Source organism: Balaenoptera acutorostrata, chromosome X, assembly GCF_949987535.1.
Source record: "Balaenoptera acutorostrata chromosome X, mBalAcu1.1, whole genome shotgun sequence".
NCBI classification, from domain to species: Eukaryota; Metazoa; Chordata; class Mammalia; order Artiodactyla; family Balaenopteridae; genus Balaenoptera; species Balaenoptera acutorostrata.
In genome coordinates this window covers 67,501,238-67,524,912 of record NC_080085.1, presented here as the reverse complement: position 1 = coordinate 67,524,912, position 23,675 = coordinate 67,501,238, and positions in this window count along the sequence as shown.

The following is a 23,675-nucleotide window of genomic DNA, read 5'->3' as shown; positions in this document are numbered from 1 at the left end:
CCAGGGTCCCGTGATCCAGGGACAACTTCCCCGGGAGAACACACGGCACTCCTCAGGCTGGTGCCACGCCATGCCGGCCTCTGCCGCTGCAGGCTCTCCCTGCATCTCTAACCCTCCCTCCCCCCTGTCCTGAGTGAGCCAGAGCCACCAAATCAGCTACTCCTTTAACCCCGTCCTGTCTGAGCGAAGCACAGATGCCCTCAGGCGACCTACATGCAGAGGCGGGGCCAAATCCAAAGCTGAACCCCGGGAGCTGTGTGAACAAAGAAGAGAAAGGGAAATTTCTCCCAGCAGCCTCAAAAGCAGTGGATTAAAGCTCCACAATCAACTTGATGTACCCTGCATCTGTTGAATACCTGAACAGACAACGAATCATCCCAAATTGAGGAGGTGGACTTCGGGAGCAAGATATATTATTTTTTCCCCTTTTCCTCTTTTTGTGTGTACACGTATGTTTCTGTATGAGATTTTGTCAGTATAGCTTTGCTTTCACCATTTGTCCTAGGGTTCTGTCTGTCCGTTTATATATACATATATATATTTTCACTTTAAAAACAATTTTATTTAATAATTATTTTTTTATTTTAATAACTTTTATCTTACTTTGTTTTATTTTATTTTATTTTATCCTCTTTCTTTCTATTTTTTTTCTCCCTTTTATTCTGAGCCATGTGGATGAAAGGCTCTTGGTGTTCCAGCCAGGAGTCAGTGCTGTGCCTCTGAGGTGGGAGAGCCAACTTCAGGACACTGGTCCACAAGAGACCTCCCAGCTCCATGTAATATCAAATGGCAAAAATCTCCCAGAGATCTCCAACTAAACACCAAGACCCAGCTTTACTCAATGATCAGCAAGCTACAGTGCTGGACACACTATGCCAAACAGCCAGTAAGACAGGAACAGAGCCCCATCCATTAGAAGAGAGGCTGCCTAAAATCACAATAATGCCACAGACACCCCAAAACACACCACCAGACGTGGACCTGCCCACCAGAAAGAAAAGATCCAGCCTCATCCACCAGAACACAGGCACTAGTCCCCTCCACCAGGAAGCCTACACAACCCACTGAACCAACTTTAGCCACTGGGGAGAGACACCAAAAACAACAGGAACTACGAATCTGCAGCCTGCAAAAAGGAGACCCCAAACACGGTAAGATAAGCAAAATGAGAAGACAGAAAAACACACAGCAGATGAAGGAGCAAGGTATAAAGCCACCAGACCTAACAAATGAAGAAGAAACAGGCAGTCTACCTGAAAAAGAAAGCAGAATAATGATAGTAAAGATGATCCAAAATCTTGGAAATAGAATGGAGAAAATGCAAGAAACATTTAACAAACACCTAGCAGAACTAAAGAGGAACCAAGCAATAATGAACAACACAATAAATGAAATTAAAAACACTTTAGAAGGGATCAATAGCAGAATAACTGAGGCAGAAGAACGGATAAGTGACCTGGAAGATAAAATAGTGGAAATAACTACCACAGAGCAGAATAAAGAAAAAAGAATGAAAAGAACTGAGGACAGTCTCAGAGACCTCTGAGACAACATTAAACATACCAACATTCGAATTATAGGGGTCCCAGAAGAAGAAGAGAAAAAGAAAGGGACTGAGAAAATATTTGAAGAGTTATAGTTGAAAACTTCCCTAATATGGGAAAGGAAAGAGTTAATCTAGTCCTGGAAGCACAGAGAGTTCCATACAGGATAAATCTCAGGAGGAACACGCCAAGACACATATAAATCAAACTATCAAAAATTAAATACAAAGAAAAGATATTAAAAGCAGCAAGGGGAAAACAACAAATAACACACAAACAACAAATAATCCCCATAAGGTTAACAGCTGATCTTTCAGCAGAAACTCTGCAAGCCAGAAGGGAATGGAAGGACAGATGCAAAATGATGAAGGACAAAAACCTACAACCAAGATTACTCTACCCAGCAAGGATCTCATTCAGATTTGACGGAGAAATTAAAACCTTTACAGACAAGCAAAAGCTGAGAGAGTTCAGCACCACCAAACAAGCTTTACAACAAATGCTAAAGGAACTTCTCTAGGCAAGAAACACAAGAGAAGGAAAAGACCTACAATAACAAACCAAAAACAATTAAGAAACTGGAAATAGGAACATACATATTGATAATTACGTTAAATGTAAATGGATTAAATGCTCCCAACAAAAGACACAGACTGGCTGAATGGATACAAAAACAAGACCCATATATATGTTGTCTACAAGAGACCCACTTCAGACCTAGGGACACATACAGACTGAAAGTGAGGGGATGGAAAAAGTTATTCCATTCTTATGGAAATCAAAAGAAAGCTGGAGTAGCAATTCTCATATCAGACAAAATAGACTTTAAAATAAAGACTACTACAAGAGACAAAGAAGGACACTACATAATGATCAAGGGATCGATCCAAGAAGAAGATATAACAACAGTATATATTTATGCACCTAACATAGGAGCACCTCAATACATAAGGCAAATACTAACAGCCATAAAAGGGGAAATCGACAGTAACACAATCATAGTAGGGGACTTTAACACCCCACGTTCACCAATGGACCGATCATCCAAATGAAAACAAATAAGGAAACACAAGCTTTAAATGATGCATTAAACAAGATGGACTTAATTGATATTTATAGGACATTCTATCCAAAAACAACAGAATCCACATTTTTCTCAAGTACTCATGGAACATTCACCAAGATAGATCATATCTTGGGTCACAAATCAAGCCTTGGTAAATTTAAAAAAATTGAAATCATGTCAACTAACTTTTCTGACCACAACACTATGAGACAAGATATCAATTACAGGAAAAGATCTGTAAAAAATACAAACACATAGAGACTAAACAATACAGTATTTAATAACCAAGAGATCACTGAAGAAATCAAAGAGGAAATCAAAAAATACCTAGAAACAAATGACAATGAAAACATGAGGACCCAAAACCTATGGGATGAAGCAAAAGCAGTTCTAAGAGGGAAGTTTATAGCAATACAATCCTACCTTAAAAAACAGGAAACATCTCAAATAAACAGCCTAACCTTGCACCTAAAGAAATTAGAGAAAGAAGAACAAAAAACCCCCAAAGTTAGCAAAAGGAAAGAAATCATAAAGATCAGATCAGAAATAAATGAAAAAGAAATGAAGGAAATGATAGCAAAGATCAATAAAACTAAAAGCTGGGCTGCATAGCACAGGGAGATCAGCTCGGTGCTTTGTGACCACCTAGAGGGGTGGGATGGGGAGGGTGGGAGGGAGGGAGATGCAAGAGGGAAGAGAAATGGGAACATATTGTATATGTATAACAGATTCACTTTGTTATAAAGCAGATGCTAACACACTATTGTAAGGCAATTATACTTCAATAAAGATGTTTGAAAAAAAAATAAAAAATAAAAAATAAAAAAATAAAAAAAAATAAAAAATAAATTAAAAAAAAGCTGGTTCTTTGAGAAGAGAAACAAAAATGACAAACCATTAGCCAGACTCATCAAGAGAAAAAGGGAGAAGACTCAAATCAATAGAATTACAAACAAAAAAGGAGAAGGAACAACTGACACTGCAGAAATACAAAGGATCATGAGAGATTACTGCAAGCAACACTATGCCAATAAAATGGACAACCTGGAAGAAATGGACAGATTCTTAGAAATGCACAACCTTCCGAGACTGAACCAGGAAGAAATAGAAAATATGAACAGACCAATCACAAGCACTGAAATTGAAACTGTGATTAAAAATCTTCCAACAAACAAAATCCCAGGACCAGATGGCTTCACAGGCGAATTCTATCAAACATTTACAGAAGAGCTAACACCTATCCTTCTCAAACTCTTCCAAAATATTGCAGAGGGAGGAACACTCCCCAACTCATTCTACAAGGCCAACATCACCCTGATACCAAAGACTGACAAAGATGTCACAAAGAAAGAAAACTGCAGGCCAATATCACTAATGAACATAGATGCAAAAATCCTCAACAAAATACTAGCAAACAGAATCCAACAGCACATTAAAAGGATTATACACGATGATCAAGTGGGGTTAATTCCAGGAATGCAAGGATTCTTCAATATACACAAATCAATCAACGTGATACACCATATTAACAAATTGAAGGAGAAAAACCAAATGATCATCTCAATCTATGCAAAGAAAGCTTTCAACAAAATTCAACACCCATTTACGATAAAAACCCTGCAGAAAGTAGGCATAGAGGGAACTTCCCTCAACATAATAAAGGCCATATATGACCAACCCACATCCAACATCATCCTCAGTGGTGAAAAACTGAAACCATTTCCAACAAGATCAGGAACAAGACAAGGATGCCCACTCTCACCACTATTATTCAACAGTTTTGGAAGTTTTAGCCACAGCAATCAGAGAAGAAAAAGAAATAAAAGGAATCCAAGTCGGAAAATAAGAAGTAAATCTGTAACTGTTTGCAGATGACATGATACTATACATAGAGAATCCTAAAGATGCTACCAGCAAATTGCTAGAGCTAATCAATGAATTTGGTAAAGTTGCAGGATACAAAAGTAAGGCACAGAAATCTCTTGCATTCCTATATACTAATGATGAAAAATCTGAAAGTGAAATTAAGAAAACACTCCCAGTTACCATTGCAACAAAAAGAATAAAATTTCTAGGAATAAACCTACCTAAGGAGACAAAAGACCTGTATGCAGAAAATTATAAGTCACTGATGAAAGAAATTAAAGATGATACAAATAGATGGAGAGATATACCATGTTCTTGGATTGGAAGAATCAACATTGTGAAAATGACTCTACTACCCAAAGCAATCTACAGATTCAATGCAATCCCTATCAGACTACCAATGGCATTTTTTCACAGAACTAAAACAAAAAGTTTCACAATTTGTATGGAAACACAAAAGACCCAGAATAGCCAAAACAATCTTGAGAACGAAAAATGGAACTGGAGGAATCAGGCTCCCTGACTTCAGACTATACTACAAAGCTACAGTAATCAAGACAGTATGGTATTGGCACAAAAACAGAGATATAGATCAAAGGAACAGGATAGAAAGCCCAGAGATAAACCCATGCACATATGTTCACCTTATCTTTTTTTTTTTTAAGTACTAAATTCATTAACTTGAGATGTCTGGTTTTCTTTAATTAATAGTAATCTTTTTATTTATTTATTTATTTTTACATTTATTTTTGGCTGTGTTGGGTCTTTGTTTCTGTGCAAGGGTTTTCTCTAGTTGCAGCAAGTGGGGGCCACTCCTCATCGCGGTGCGCGGGCCTCTTCACTATCTTGACCTCTCTTGTTGTGGAGCACAGGCTCCAGACGTGCAGGCCCAGTAGCTGTGGCTCAAAGGTCTAGTTGCTCTGCGGCCTGTGAGATCTTCCCAGACCAGGGCTCGAACCCGTGTCCGCTGCATTAGCAGGCAGATTCTCAACCACTGCACCACCAAGGAAGCCCGGTCACCTTATCTTTGATAAAGGAAGCAAGAATATACAGTGGAGAAAAGATAGCCTCTTCAATAAGTGGTGCTGGGAAAACTGGAAAGGTACATGTAAAACTATGAAATTAGAACACTCTTTAACACCATACACAAAAATAAACTCAAAATGGATTAAAGACCTAAATGTAAGGCCAGACACTATCAAACTCTTAGAGGAAAACATAGGCAGAACACTCTATGACATAAATCACAGCAAGATCCTTTTTGACCCAACTCCTAGAGAAATGGAAATAAAAACAAAAATAAACAAATGGGACCTAATGAAACTTAAAAGCTTTTGCACAGCAAAGGAAACCATAAACAAGACCAAAAGACAACCCTCAGAATGGGAGAAAATATTTGCAAATGAAGCAACTGACAAAGGATTAATCTCCAAAATTTACAAACAGCTCATGCAGCTCAATATCAAAAAAACAAACAACCCAATCCAAAAATGGGCAGAAGACCTAAATAGACATTTCTCCAAAGAAGATATACAGATTGCCAACAAACACATGAAAGAATCCTCAACATCATTAATCATTAGAGAAATGCAAATCAAAGCCACAAGAAGATATCATCTCACACCAGTCAGAATGGCCATCATCAAAAAATCTAGAAACAATAAATGCTGGAGAGGGTGTGGAGAAAAGAGAACACTCTTGCACTGTTGGTGGAAATGTAAATTGATACAACCACTATGGAGAACAGCATGGAGGTTCCTTAAAAAACTAAAAATAGAATTACCATATGACCCAGCAATCCCACTACTGAGCATATACCCTGAGAAAACCATAATTCAAAAAGAGTCATGTACCAAAATGTTCATTGCAGCTCTATTTACAATAGCCAGGACATGGAAGCAACCTAAGTGTCCATCGACAGATGAATGGATAAAGAAGATGTGGCACATATATACAATGGAATGTTACTCAGCCATGAAAAGAAATGAAATTGAGTTATTTGTAGTGAGGTGGATGGAGTTAGAGTCTGTCATACAGAGTGAAGTAAGTCAGAAAGAGAAACACAAATACCATATGCTTACACATATATACGGAATCTAAGGAAAAAAAAAAAGGTCATGAAGAACCTAGGAGTAAGACAGGAATAAAGACACAGACCTACTAGAGAATGGACTTAAGGATACGGGAAGGGGGAAGGGTAGGCTGTGACAAAGTGAGAGAGTGGCATGGACATATATACACTACCAAATGTAAAATAGATAGCTAGTGGGAAGCAGCTGCATAGCACAGGTAGATCAGCTCAGTGGTTTGTGACCACCTAGAGGGGTGGGATAGGGAGGGTGGGAGGGAGGGAGACACAAGAGGGAAGAGATACGGGAACATATGTATAAGTATAACTGATTCACTTTGTTATAAAGCAGAAACTAACACACCATTGTAAAGCAATTATACTCCAATAAAGATGTTTAAAAAATTTTTTTTTAAATGTTAAAAAAACAAAATTAAATAAATAAATAAATAAATAAATAAATAAATAAACCATCTTTAGAGCAGAGTTGAGGCTTCCCTGAAGAAATTCTGCCCGTGGACAACAGCTGCAGCTTGTGTTCAAGCCAACCCTTTCTGACACCCTGACCTATTATTGCCTAGCCAGCCCCCAAAATCAGATCAACAATTTATTGCAACATATATCTTAATTTGTATCTCCAACTGGTTCTAGTTAATTGGTTGAACCTTATCTGATAATGGAAGTGGTTCTAGAGGAACAACATCTTAAGGATACATTTCTGAATTGCCTCTGGGTTTTATGAAATTGATTCCCGAATCTAATTAGAATTAAGTGTATTAGTAACTTTTTTCAGTGGGAAAGAGTAGTCTATGGCATAATATGGCAATAGAGATACACAAAATATTACCATTGGATGTTCTTAATCAAATTATTACATAAGTTGAGTTTCTGGGTGACCATACATTTATTCCCTTAGAACATTTTAGTCAAGCTAAAGAGTATAATGGATTTGGCTGGTTATTTTTAACTGTGGTAAAAGAACTGGCAAAAGAAAAATATTAGTTCCCTGCTTCAAATTTGCAGCTCAAGCTTTACATTAATGATCACACAGCTTCTTTATCTGCCCAGAAATAAACCCCCATCTTCTGTAGTCACAGAGCTGAGACGTTTAAGACAAAAACAGAGTTCCAACCTGCAATTGGCTAAATTACAACACAAATTAGGTCCCCAGCCTTACAAGGTATCTTCTATTAAAGTGAGTTATTGATTGGTAAGGAATGGGACCATATGGGCAGAACCCAATGAGGCTAGGAACATCAAACCTCTAAATTCTGCTGAATCTTTTTTCCAGTAGAAGAAGGCCCTCTATCCTTCCCTGAGGTTGTTACTTCCCCTTTGACTGAAGAATCTGTAATGTCCTCCCTAGGGTAGTTGTCTTACAAGTCACTGCTAATTCTCTTCAGGACCTACCCCAACACTCTTCTTTGCTTCCACATCTATAACTAAACTCAATTCCTAGCAGGAGCCAAAAGATGAGGTACAAAATGTGACCCATGAAAAGTTATGATACACACCAAAATAATTGCATAGTTTTCCCAACTGATATGGGAAATATGTGTGGAAATCGATCTTAAGTGTGTGGAATAATCATTGAAGAAATGTAAAGTAGTATCAGGTGAATGTATTGGTAGGGGTCCACTAAGCAGAGATTCTAGATTAGATTCAAAGTTTTAGTTTGAGAAGTTAGAAAGAACACTAAGTGTTTAGTTGGTTGGTCAGTTGTTTTGTTGGTTGGCATGAATCCAATAGTGACCTACACTAAATTAAGGTGAAATGCTAAATTGCCTTGGTGTACTGTAGAGGAAGGAATCCAAAGGCTTAAGGAGATTAGAATGTTAGAGTGGATTTATCATATAAAACTTGCTCACCCACTCTAGGAGAGTCCAGAAGACCAACCTTTCACTATACCTATGAGAAATACATGTGTGAAGGAAGCCCCAGCATTCATGAAGAGCTCTGTGGTTGTTCTTTGTGTCAGGGACCAAGTTACACCATTTAATTGCCAAGAAGGCGGGCATGGTTAACATAATGGAGAATAGAGCCAAAACAGTAATCAGAATAGTTTGATTCACAGGAACATATGGTGTTGGCTAGTTGATGGTGATTTCTCTGGAAAAGAAATAGATGGGCAGTCTATGCAATTCTTACTTAATCTGCATAAACCAAGAAATAAAAAAGTTCTAGGACTAGTGAACAGAAATCTAACAAGCTACCAAAACAAAGTTTCAGGGCCACACAATGCACTCCCATACTTGAACCTATTTATAAACCCAGAATTCCTTGAATGAAGGAGAAGCCAAGTCCCCTTGAAGAATAATCTTTCTAAACTGCCCAAAATTTATATTGTTAGTCTTTCTCCAAGCCTTCTCTAAAGGGACATATAGCTATTTTAAAAAGTGACTGTGAACTGAGAAAAATGAAATAATCATACCTTTCAGAGATTGTTGGATACTAACTCTGAAATGACACTCATTTCAGGATGCTCAAATTGTCACTGTGGTCCAACAATCAGAATAGGGGATTATGGAAGTCAGGTGATGAATGGGATTTTAGCTCTGGTTTATCTCACAGTGAGTTCAGTAGCTTCCTAAACACATCCTATGGTTATTTCCCCAGTTCTGGAATGTATTATATAATTAAAATAGACATACATAGCAACTGACAGAATCTCTACATTGGTTCCCTGACCTTTGAAGTAGGAAAACCCAACTGGAAATCACTAGAACTACCTCTACCTACAAAAATAATCAAAAAGAATATCATTCCTGGAGGGACTGAAGAGATTAGTGCCACCATCAAGGACTTGAAAGATGTAGGAGCGATGATTCCTACCACACTCCCATTTAACTTGCCAACTTGGCCTGTGCAGACAACAAATGGATGTTGGAGAATAATAGTGTATCATCATAAACTTAATCAGGTGGCAGCCCCATTTGCAACTGCTATTCCAAATGCAGTTTTGTTGTTTGAACAAGTAGCACATTTCCTCGTACATATGCATCTCTCCTGAGCTGGCAAATGCTTTTTTGTTGATACCTGCTAGTAAAGACCACTGGAAGCAGTTGCTTTCAGCTGGCAAAGCCAGAAAATACCTTCTGTCCTATCTCAGGGGTAAATCAACTCCAACTTGGTCATAATTTAGTCCACAGAGATCTTGATCACCTTTCCCTTGCACAAGATTAGGTATATCATGCTGGTCCATTATGTAGATGATACTATGCTGGTTGGATATAGTGAGTAGGAAGTAAGAACTGCTCTAGGCATGACAGTAAGACATTTGCATGTCAGAAAGTGTAAATAAATTCTACAAAAATTCTGAAGGCTTCTACTTCTGTGAAATTTCTAGGAGTCTAATGGCGTTGGGCATTTTTGAGATATCCCTTCTAAAATGAAAGATAAATTACTATATCTGGGCCCTACTACCACCAAAAAGAGACATAACACCTAGCTGACCCTGTTGAATTTTAGAGGCAACATATTCCACATTTGAGTGAGCTACTCTAGCCCATTTACTGAGTGACCCAAAAAACTACTAGCGTTTAGTGGGGTCCATAAAAAAGGAAGGCTCTGCAATAGGCCCACACTGCCATGCAAGCTGCTTTGCCATTCAAGCCATATGATGGAGCAGATCAGATGGTACTTGAAGTGTCAGTGGAAGGTAGAGATGCTGTGTGCAGCCTTTGAGAAGACTCTTATGGAAGAATAAAAGTGCCAACCCTTAGAATATGGAGTAAAACCCTGTCATCCTCTGAGAATAAATACTGTTCATTTGAGAAACACCTTTTGGCTTGCTACTAGGTCTTAATAGAGACTGAACACTTAATCATGGGTCACTAAGTTACCATGCAACCTGATCTGCCAATCATAGATTGGTTGGTATATGGCCTTCCAAGCCATAAATTTGGGCATACACAGCAGCATTACATTATCAAATATAAATGGTGTACAGGAGACGAAGTTCAGACAGGTCTTGAAGGCACAAGTAAGTTGCATGAGGAAGTGGCTCAAATGTCCATGCCCTTAATCCTGCCACATTATCCTCTCTCTCATATTCCACACCTATGGCGTCATGAAGAGTTCTCTACGACAAGTTCACTGAGAAAGAGAAAACTCAGGCTGGGTTTACAGATGGTTCTACATGTGCAGGCACCACCCAAAGTGGTCAACTGCAGCATTATGACCCTTTTCTGAGACATCCCTGAAGGAGTATAGTGGAGATAAACCCTTCCATAGGCAGAACTCAAACCGTGCACCTGGTTATTTATTTTTCTCAGAAATGGAAGTGTCCAGAAGCATAAGTGTATATCTATTCATATACTGTGGCCTATGGTTTGGATGCATGCTCAGAGATTCAGAAAAAAAAAAAGCACAATTGGAAAATTGGTGGCAATGAAGTGTGGGGAAGAGATACCTGTATACAAATCTCAGAATGGGTAAGAAATGTGAAGATACTTGGGTCCCATATGAATGCTCACTGAAAGATGACTTCAGTAAGGGAAGATTTTGATAATCAAACATAGAGGATGACAGTTTTTTGGATACAGTCAACATCTTTCACCAGCCACATTAGTCATTGTACAATTAGCTCATAAACAAAGTGACTGTGATGTCAGAGATTGAGGTTATATATGGGCTCAGCAACATGTGTTTTCACTTTGCAAGACTGACCTGGCTATAGCCAGTACTGACTGCCAAATTTTCCAGCAACAAAGACCAATACCAAGTACCTGATATGGCATCATTATTGGGATGATGAACCAGCTACCTGGTGACAGGTATATTACACTGGACAACTTCCTTCATGGATGGGGAAACAGTTTCTTCTTGTTGGAGCAGACACTTACTTTTGATATGGATTCTCCCCCACCCCCACCTCGCATGAAATGCTTTTTTCAAAACGATCATCTGTGGACCTCCAGCATATGTATCCACTGTGCTTTTATTCCACACAACATTGCTTCTGAGCAGGGAACTCACATTAGAACAAAACTGAGTGGAGAAACGGGCCCATTCTCACAGTATTCACTGTTTTTTACCATGTTACCCATCATACTAAAGCAGCTGGTTTTATGACGTTTTTGAGGTGAAATGACCTTTTGAAGACTCAGTTACAGCACCAGGTAGGTGGCAATACCTTGCAAGGTATTCTCCAGGAGCTGGTAGGTACTCTAAATCAGTATCTTGGTTGTTTCTTTCATAAGCCAGGATCTATGGGTCCAGAAATCAAGAGGTGGAAATGGGTGTGACCCCTCTCATTATTACCCGCAGTAATACACTACAAAATTTTTACCTCTCATCCTTTCAGCCTCTCTCCTCATGTGCTGGCCCCTGCCTCCAGAGGCACTAGAGAGGGCTCCTGCCAGAGCCAGCTCACACATCCCTGCTATCACCTCCCCCATCCCCTCCAACCTGGGCGATGTACCTGCCTTGATTGCTGACTGAGAGGTGCGTGTGCTCCAATCCTTACCCCAGCACCCTCGTGCCTGGGTGGCTTGCTGCACCAATCCAGCCTGAGGGGCTCACGTGTTCCAGTTGCTACCATGGCATCCTACCACCTGGGTGGCCTGCTCCCCTCAATCACCGCCTCACCTCCTTCCTGCCTGAGGTGCTCATGTGTTCAGGCAACTTCTGAAGCAGACTCCAGTGGAAGGAACACATGTAGGGGTAGGGCTAAAACCACAGCTGATCCCCAAGAGCCCATGACTAAGAAAGAAGAGTTGAAACCTCTCCTTGCTACTGTGTGAATCATGGAGTTACACTTCTGCTGATGGCTTCATAAATTCAGCGACTGTGAAACATCCAAAAGAACAAGTGCTCCTGCAGCTAGGACAGCTCTAACCTTAGCAGCTGTGGGCTTTGTGGGCACATACACGTGAGGGTTGGGCAATGTCAGAGTCTGAACTGCTTCCATAGCTCCCACAGTGGGTCGAGGTGCATGACTACTGCAGTCCTGGGACCTGGCCTCAGTGGATCTGCATTGGTGACCTGGTGAAAATAACACCTGAGAGTCATCAGGGCCAATTTCCGGCATACCCACAGTTAAGGAGGGACCAAGAGCAGTGCCAACAACAGTGTACATTGTGAGCCCAAACAACCAGTGAAAGGAAACACAACAGAACACATTCACAGGTGAGCAGCTCCAGAAGAGGAATACTCAGTGGCTTCTCTCCCACTGGGAGTGCCTTAATAATGTCTTCCTCGTACTGTGGATAAGAAATTCAGCTAAGAAACAGATCTGGGGCCTCTATTCGAACAACTAGGGTGCAGACCCGAACCCTGACAGGACAGTGACAACTACAGAGCAAAGGGGAGGCCCCAATCAATATCCAGGGCAGGCCCCGGTCACCATAACACAAATCAAACCCCCTATCAAGGGCATAATGGAACAATTCTCTGGAGCAACCTTACCCACCAGGGGGCTGACACCAGAAGCCAGAGGAACTATGATCCTGCAGCCTGCAAAAAGGAGAACACAAACACAGTAAGTCTGACAAAATGAGAAGACAAAGAAGTATGTTGCAGATAAAGGAACAAGATAAAAACCTACAAGAACAACTAAATGAGGAGGAGATACACAATATACCTGAAAAAGAATTCAGAGTAATGGTAGTAAAGATGATCCAAGATCATGGAAAAAGAATGGAGGCATGGATGGAGAAGAACAAAGACCGAAAAAACTGAAGAGCAAACAAACAGAGATGAACAATACAATAACTGAAATGAAAAATACACTAAAAGGAATCAATAGCAGGAAAACCGAGGCAGAAGAATGGAAAACTGACCTGGAAGACAGAATGGTGGAAATCACTGCCAGGGAACAAAATAAAGAAAAAAGAATGCAAAGAAATGAGAAGAGTCTCAGAGACCTCTGGGACATTATTAAACGCACAAACATTCGAATTATAGGGGTTTCAGAAGAAAAAGAGAAAGAGCTTGAGAAAATATTTGAAGAGATTACAGTCAAAAACTTCCCTAACATGGGAGAGGAAATAGTCACCCAAGTCCAGGAAGTGCAGAGAGTCCAATACAGGATATACCCAAGGAGGAGCATGCCAAGACACATACTAATCAAATTTTAAGAAATTAAATACAAAGAAAAATATTAAAAGCAACAAGGGAAAAGCAAAAAATAACATACAAGGGAATCTCCATAAGGTTATCAGCAGATTTTTCAGCAGAAACTCAGCAGGCAATAAGGGAATGGTATGGTATATTTAGAGTTATGAAAGGGAAAAACCTACAACCAAGAATACTCTAGCCAGCAAGGCTCTCATTCAGATTTGACAGAGAAATCAAAAGCTTTACAGACAAGCAAAATTTAAGAGAATTCAGCTCCACCAAACCATCTTTACAACAAATGCTAAAAAAAAACTTCTTTAGGTAGTAAACACAAGAGAAGTGAACAAAAGAAGAAGGGAAGAAAAAGATCTACAAAAACAAACCACAAACAATAAAGAAAACAGCAATAGGAACATATGTATCAATAATTACCTTAAATGTAAATGGATTAAATACTCCAACCAAAAGACACAGACTGGTTGAATGGATACAAAAATAAGACCCATTTATATGCTGTCTACAAGAGACCCACTTCAGACCTAGGGACACACACAGACTGAAAGTGAGGGGTTGGAAAAAGATATTCATGCAAATGGAAATCAAAAGAAAGCTAGAGTAGCAATAGACTTTAAAATAGACAAAATACTTTAAAGTAGACTTTAAAATAAAGACTGTTACAAGAGACAGGGAAGGACACTACATAATGATCAAGGGATCAATCCAAGAAGAAGATACAACAATTGTGATTATTTAGGCACCCAACATAGGAGCAACTCAATATATAAGGCAAATGTTAACAGGCATAAAAGGGGAAATCAACAGTTACACAATAATAGTGGGGGAATTTAACACTCCAATTACACCAATGAACAGATCTTCCAGAAAGGAAATTAATAAGGAAATTCAAGCCTTAAATGACACATTAGACCATATAGACTTAATTGATATTTATAGGATATTGTAACTGCAATCAGCAAAAATACACTTTCATCTCAAGTGCACACAGAACATTCTCCAGGATAGATCACATCTTTGGTTTCAAATCAAGCTTCAGGAAATGTAAGAAAATTGAAATCATATCAAGCATCTTTTCTGACCACATTGCTATGAGATTAGAGATCAATCACAGGGAAAAAAACTGTAAAAAAGACAAACACATGGAAGCTAAACAATATGTTACTAAATAACCAATGATTCAATGAAGAAGTCAAAGGGGAAATTTAAAAAATACCTAGAGACAAATGACAATGAAAACACAACGATTGAAAACCTATGGGATGCAGCAAAAGCAGTTCTAAGAGGGAAATTTATAGCAATACAATCCTACCTCAAGAAACAAGAAAAATCTCAAATAAACAACCTAACCTTCGAACTAAAGCAATTAGAGAAAGAAGAACAAACAAACAAAAAACCCAAACTTAGTAAAAGGAAAGGGATCATAAAGATCAGAGCAGAAATAAATGAAAAAGAAATGAAGAAAACAACAGCAAAGATCAATAAAATTAAAAGCTGGTTCTTTGAGAAGATAAACAAATTTGATAAACCTTTAGCCAGACTAGTCAAGAAAAAGAGGGAGAGGGCTAAAATCATCAAAATTAGAAATGAAAAAGGACAAGTTAACAATGGACACAACAGAAATACGAAGGATCATAAGAGACTACTACAAGCAAATACACACCAATAAAATGGACAACCTAGAAAAAATGGACAAATCCTTAGAAAGGTACAACTGGCCAAATCTGAACTAGGATGAAATAGAAAATATGAACAGAACAATCACAACTACTGAAATTGAAACTTTGATTAAAAATCTCCCAACAAACAAAAAGTTCAGAAGCAGGTGGCTTCACAGGTGAATTGTATCAAACATTTAGAGAGGAGTTAACACCTACCATTCTGAAACTCTTCCAAAAATTTGCAGAGGAGTGAACACTCCCAAGGTCATTCTACGAGGCCACCATAACTCTGATACCAAAACCAGAAAAAGATTTCAAGAAAAAAGAAAATTATGGGATGATATCACTGATGAACATACACACAAAAATCCTCAACAAAATACTACCAAACAGAAGTCAACAACACATTAAAAGGATCACACACCATGATCAACTGGGATTTATTTCAGTGATGATACAAGAATTTTTCAATATCCACAGATCAATCAATGTAATACACCACATCAACACATTGAAGAATAAAAACCATATGATCATCTCATTAGATGCAGAAAAAGCTTTGGACAAAATTCAACACCAATTTATGATAAAAACTCTCCATAAAGTGGGCATAGAGGCAACCTACCTCAAAATGGTAAAGTCCATATATGACAAACCCCCAGCAAACATCATTCTCAGTGCAGAAAAGCTGAACACATTTCCTCTAAGATCAGGAACAAGACAGGGATGTCCACTCTCACCACCATTATTCAGCATAGTTTGGGAAGTCCTAGCCATGGCAATCAGAGAAGCAAAAGAAATGAAAGGAATCCAAACTGGAAAAGAAGAAGAAAAACTGTCACTGGCTGCAAATGACATGATGCTGTACATAGAAAACCCTATAGATGCTACCAGAAAAATACTAGAGCTAATAAATTAATTCAGTAAAGTCGCAGGATACAAAATTAATGCAGAGAAATCTCTTGCATTCCTATACATTAACAATGAATAATCAGAAAGAGAAATCAAAGAAACAATCCCATTTATCATTGCATCAAAAAAATAAAATACCTAGGAATAAACCTACCTTAAGGAGGCAAAGGACCTATACTCAGAAAATTGTAAGATACTGATGAAAGATATAAAAGATGACATAAACAGTTGGAGATATATACCATGTTCTTGGATTGGAAGAATCAATACTGTGAAAATGACTACACAGTAAGTCCCCTGCATACGAACCTTCAAGTTGCAAACTTTCAAAGATGGGAATGTGAGTTTGCATGTCCGATGAAGGAAGTTAATTCACATATCTGGTGTATATTTTCACGTGTGTGCATCCTCTACAAGTGGTTGTGCTTTTGTGTTCTTTACTGTATAGTACTGTATAGGGTACAGTAGTATAGTATCTTTATTTCAAGCCCAGGATATCCAGAAGCAAGCATAAAAACATTGGTGATGTAGCTGGTACTGATAAGAAACACCAGGATTGTAGGCCCAGAGAAAGTAAGAAGAGAGACAAGAGGAAGAAGTAACTGTAGAACTGAAGAGATTCACGTGCAGGAAAAGGCAAGGGGATTTTCTTTATTTGAGGAGGCACTGTTAGTTTTTTAGGCACAGGACCTGAAAATAGATTGGTACTAGAAGGTTGCAGCAGCTCTTCAGAAAGCAGTCTATTGCTACCATGTCATCTATAATGAGGAAAAAGAGTTATTATCCAGACATCACTGAATCATTTTTTCAAGAGGGTAGATAGAATTGAATCCAGCAAGGAACCAGAACCTGTGTCATCAACGTCAGGCATGAGTGAAATTGCAGCTTGCACTCCATCTCCTACTGCTGATGACCCTTCAGCTCTACCATCTCCCACCTCCTCTCCCTCCTCCAGTCAGTAACTCTTCTTGCCTGTTCACTTGATGCCAGCCCCTGTATGCCAGCTGTTGTACTGTACTACTGTACTATCAAGGTACTGTACTGTAAGATTAAAAGTGTTTTTATGTGTGTTTATTTGTTTTTTATGTATTATTTGTGGGAAAAGTATTACAGTACAGTACTATATAGCCAACTGTGTTTGTTGGGTACCCAGGCTAATTTTGTTGGACTTACGAACAAATTGTACTTACAAACACGCTCTCGGAACAGAACTCGTTCATATGTAGGGGACTTATTGTACTACCCAAGGCAATCTACAGATTCAATGCAAACCTGATCAAATTACCAATGACATTTTTCACAGAATTAGAACAAAAAATCTTACAAGCTGTTTTGGAACACAAAAGACCATGAATAACCAAAGCAATCTTGAGAAAGAAAAACAGAGCTGGAGGAATCAGGCTCCCTGACTTCGGACTATAATACAAAGCGACAGTCATCAAAATAGTATGGTACTGGCACAAAAACAGAAATATAGATCAATGGAACAGAATAGAATCTCCAGAGATAAACCCATGCACCTGTGGTCACCTAATCTATGACAAAAGAGGCAAGAATACACAATGGAGAAAAGAAAGTCTCTTCAGTAAGTGGTGCTTGGAAAACAGGACAGCTACATATAAACAAATGAAAGTAGAACACCCCCAACACCATGCACAAAAATAAACTCCAAATGGATTAAAGACCTAAATGTAAGGCCAGATACTATAAAAACAGTAGAGGAAAACATAGGCCGAGCATTCTTTGACATAAACTGCAGCAAGATATTTTTTGATGCAACTCTTAGAGTAATAAAAATAAAAATAAAAATAAAAATAAATAAGTGGGACCTAATTAAACTTAAAAGCTTTTGCACAGCAAAGAAAACCATAAAGAAAACAAAATGACAATCCTCAGAATGGGAGAAAGTATTTGCAAAAGAAGCAACCAACAAGGGATTAGTCTCCAAAATATATAGACAGCTCATGCAGCTCAATATCAAAAAAAACTAAACAACCCAATCGAAAAAATGACAGACAGATGGCCTAAAAGCACATGAAAATATACTCAACATCACTAATTATTAGAGAAATGCAAATCAAAACTACAATGAGTTATCACCTCACCAGTCAGAATGGTCATCATCAAAAAGTCTACAAACAATAAATGCTGGAGAGGGTGTGGAGAGAAGGGTACCCTCCTACACTGTTTGTGGGAATGTAATTGGTACAGCCACTATGGAGAACAGTATGGAGGTTCCTTAAAAATCTAAAAATAGAGCTACCATATGATGCAGCAATCCCACTCCTGGGCATATATCCAGAGAAAGCCATAATTCAAAAGAGTACATGCACCCCAATGTTCTTTGCAGCACTATCTACAATTGCCAGGACATGGAAGCAACCTAAATGTCCTTCAACAGATGAATGGATAAAGGAGATGTTCTACACATATGCAATGGAATATTACTCAGACATAGAAGAGAACAAAATAATGCCATTTGCAGCAGTATGGATGGACCTAGAGATTGTCATACTGAGTAAACTAAGTCAGACAGAGAAAGACAAATATCATATGATAACGCTTATATGTGGAATTTAAAGAAAGTGTAAAAATGAAATTATCTGCAAAATAGAAATAGAGTTATAGATGTAGAAAACAAACTTATGGTTACCGGGGTAATGGGGGGAGGGATAAACTGGAAGATTGGGATTGACATATACACACTACTATATATAAAATAGATAACTAATAAGCACCTACTGTATAGCACAGGGAACTCTACTCAGTACTCTGTAATGGCCTATATGGGTAAAGAATCTTAAAAACAGTTGATATATGTATGTACATAACTGATTCACTTTAGCACAACATTGTAAATCAACTACACTCCAATAAAATTTATTTTTAGAAAAGAGTACTAGTATTAGCAAGAGGTGAATTCAAAGTAAAAGAATAATATTATTGACCATCTCATACATAAAGCAGTATCAATTCCAAGATTTCATGGACTCAAAGAATAGATAGTAAGCTTAATAAGAAACAAAGTAGATCTGAAATTCTGTTATGGTAATAGGAAAGGAAAGATGGTTTTTGGCAATTTTTAGACAAAAAATAAATAAAAGGAAGGTTTTAGCAACATAACAAATGAAATCAAGTAAATAATTGCTGTAGTTCAACATAGTTTAGCACAGTTAATCTTGCATATTTATAATATAGTTTATGTAAATCTAAAAAGCTATATAAATTGTGGAAGGAAACAGCAAGTTGGTTTTATTCTCATCTATATTTAGTTGCTTTGTTCAGGAAAATAAAGTCATGAGAAAAAAATTTTTGAAAACTTAGATGAAATTTACCAATTTCTTAAAAATTACAAATGACCAAACTCAGTCAAGAGAAAATATATAATCTGAATATTCCCATAGCTATTAGAGAACTTGACATTATAAAGTTAAAAACTTACAAAAAATAAATTTTCACACCTAGATGCATTCACAGACGAATTCTACCAAACATTAAGTGAAGAAATAATAACAATTCTATAAATCTGTTCCAGAAACAGAGGAAGAGAGAATATATTCCAACTCATTTGATAAGGTGAACATTTCCCTGATAATAAAACCAGACAAAAATACTACAAAAACCATAAAATACAGGTCAATATCCCTGATGAACATAGATGAAAAAAATCCTCAAAAAGTATTAGCAAGCCAAATTCAAATATACATTGAAAAGATTATATACAATGATCAACTGGGATTTATCCCAAGGATGCAAGGATGATTCAATACCCACAAATCAATCAACATGATACACCACATTAATAAAATGAAGGACAAAAGTAATATGATTACATCAAAAGATGCAGAAAAAGCTTTTTTCAAAATTTAACATGTATTTATGATAAAAAAAAATCTCAGCAAAGTGAGTACAGAGAAAAGATACCTCAGCACAATAAAGGTCATATATGAGAAACTCACAGCTAGCATCATACTCAGTGGTGAAAAGCTGAAAGCTTTTCCTCTAAAATCAGGAAGAAGACAGGATGCCCACTCTTGCCACTTTTATTGAACATACTATTTGAATTTCTAGCCATAGCAATCAGACAAGAAAAATAAATAAGAACATCCAAATTGGAAAGAAAGAAATAAAACTTCACTCTTTGCAGATGACAAAACCTATAAACCCCAACAAAACATTTATTAGTACTAATAACGTAATTCAGTAGAGTTGCAGGATACAAAGTTATATACAGATCTATAGAACTTGTATACACTAATAACAGTCTATCAGAAAGAGAAATGAAGCAAACAATCACATTTACAATTGCATAAAAATAATAGAGGGAGGGGGGCAAGATGGCAGAAGAGTAAGACGCTGAGATCACCTTCCTTCCCACAGATACATTAGAAATACATCTACACGTGGAACTGCTCCTACAGAACACCCACTGAACGCTGGCAGAAGACGTCAGACCTCCCAAAAGGCAAGAAACTCCCCACGTACTTGGGTAGGGCAAAAGAAAAAAGAAATAACAGAGACAAAAGAATAGGGACGGGACCTGCACCAGTGGGAGGGAGCTGTGAAGGAGGAAAGGTTTCCACACACTAGGAAGCCCCTTCGCAGGCGGACACTGCGGGTGGCGGAGTAAGGAAGCTTCAGTGCCATGGAGGAGAGCGCAGCAACAGGGGTGCAGAGGGCAAAGCGGAGAGATTCCCACACAGAGGATCGGTGCTGAGCAGCACTCACCAGCCCGAGAGGCTTGTCTGCTCCCCCGCAGGGCCGGGCGGGGGCTGGGAGCTGAGGCTCGGGCTTCGGCCAGATCCCAGGAAGAGGACTGGGGTTGGCGACGTGAACACAGCCTGAAGGGGTTAGCACACCACAACTAGTCGGGAGGGAGTCTGGGAAAAAGTCTGCAGTTGCCGAAGAGGCAAGAGACTTTTTCTTGCCTCTTTGTTTCGCGGTGCGCAAGGAGAGGGGATTCAGAGGGCCGCCTAAACGAGCTCCAGAGATGGGCACGAGCCGCGGCTATCAGCGCAGACCCCAGAGACGAGCATGAGACGCTAAGGCTGCTGCTGCCACCACCAAGAAGCCTGTGTGCAAGCACAGGTCACTAACCACACCTCCCCTCCTGGGAGCCGGTGCAGCCCACCACTGCCAGGCTCCCGTGATCCAGGGACAGCTTCCCCGGGAGAACGCACGGCGTGCCTCAGGCTGCTGCAACGTCACGCCGGCCTCTGCCATCGCAGGCTCGCCCCACATATGTACACTTCACTCGCCCCCGCCTGAGTGAACCAGAGCCCCCGAAGCAGCTGCTCCTTTAACCCCGTTCTGTCTGGGAGGGGAACAGATGCCCTCAGGCAACCTACATGCAGAGGCGTGTCCAAATCCAAGGCTGAAACCTGGGAGCTGTGCGAACAAAGAAGAGAAAGGGAAATGTCTCCCAGCAGCCTCAGAAGCAGCGGATTAAAGCTCCACAATCAATTGGATGTACCCTGCATCTGTTGAATACCTGAATAGACAACGAATAATCCCAAATTCAGGAGGTGGACATTGGGAGCAGGATATATTATTTTTTCCCCTTTTCTTTTTTTGTGAGCGTATATGTATATGATTCTGGGTGAGAACTTGTCTGTATAACTTTGCTTCCACCGTTTGTCCTAGGGTTCAGTCTGCCCGTTTTTTGGTTGTTTTTTTTTTTTTTTACTTAAAAAATTTTTTTCTTAATAAATTTTTCTTAATAATTTTTTCCTTATTATTTATTTAAAAAACTTTTTTTATTTTAAAAAATCAAAATGTTTTTCTTAAATTTTTTCTTAATAATTTTTATCTTATTTTTATTATAAAAAATTAATAAATTTATTTTAAAAAATTAAAACAAAATTTTTTTCTTAATAAATGTTTTCTTAATAATTTTTTTCTTATTTTTTATTATAATAGCTTTATTTGATTTTATTTTATACTCTTGCTTTCTTTCTTTCTATTTTTCTCCCTTTTATTCTGAGCTGAGTGGATGAAAGGCACTTGGTGCACCAGCCAGGCATCATGGCTGTGCTTCTGAGGTGGGAGAGCCAACTTCAGGACACTGGTCCACAACAGACCTCCCAGCTCCACGTAATACCAAATGGCAAAAATCTCTCAAAGATCTCCATCTCAACATCCAGACCCAGCTTCACTCAACGACCAGCAAGCTACAGTGCCGGACACCCTATGCCAAACAACTAGCAAGACAGGAACATAGCCCCATCCATTAGCAGAGAGGCTGCCTAAAATCATAATAAGGCCACAGACACCCCAAAACACACCACCAGACGTGGACGTGCCCACCAGAAAGAAAAGATCCAGCCTCATCCACCAGAACACAGGCACTAGTCCCCTCCACCAGGAAGCCTACACAACCCACTGAACCAACATTAGCCACTGGGGACAGATACCAAAAACAACGGGAACTACGAACCTGCAGCCTGTGAAAAGGAGACCCCAAACACACTAAGATAAGCAAAATGAGAAAACAGAAAAACACACAGCAGATGAAGGAGCAGGGTCAAAACACACCAGACCTAACAAATGAAGAGGTAATAGGCAGTCTACCTGAAAAAGAATTAAGAAAAATGATAGTAAAGATGATCCAAAATCTTGGAAGTAGAATAGAAGAAATGCAAGAAACATTTAACAGGGATGTAAAAGAACTAAAGAGGAACCAAGCAATGATGAAAAACAGAATAAATGAAATTAAAAATACTCTAGACGGGATCAATAGCAGAATAACTGAGTCAGAAGAACGGATAAGTGACCTGGAAGATAAAATAGTGGAAATAACTACTGCAGAGCAGAATAAATAAAAAGAATGAAAAGAACTGAGGACAGTCTCAGAGACCTCTGGGACAGCATTAAACGCACCAACATTCGAATTATAGGGGTCCCAGAAGAAGAAGAGAAAAAGAAAGGGACTGAGAAAATATTTGAAGAGATTATAGTTGAAAACTTCCCTAATATGGGAAAGGAAATAGTTAATCAAGTCCTGAAGCACAGAGAGTCCCATACAGGATAAATCCCAGGAGAAACACGCCAAGACACATATTAATCAAACTATCAAAAATTAAATATAAAGAAAACATATTAAAAGCAGCAAGGGGAAAACAACAAATAACACACAAGGGAATCCCCACAAGGTTAACAGCTGATCTTTCAGCAGAAACTCTGCAAGCCAGAAGGGAATGGAAGGACAGATGCAAAATGATGAAGGACAAAAACCTACAACCAAGATTACTCTACCCAGCAAGGATCTCATTCAGATTTGATGGAGAAATTAAAACCTTTACAGACAAGCAAAAGCTGAGAGAGTTCAGCACCACCAAACAAGCTTTACAACAAATGCTAAAGGAACTTCTCTAGGCAAGAAACACAAGAGAAGGGAAACACCTACAATAACAAACCCAAAACATTTAACAAAATGGGAAAAGGAAAATACATATCGATAATTACCTTAAATGTAAATGGATTAA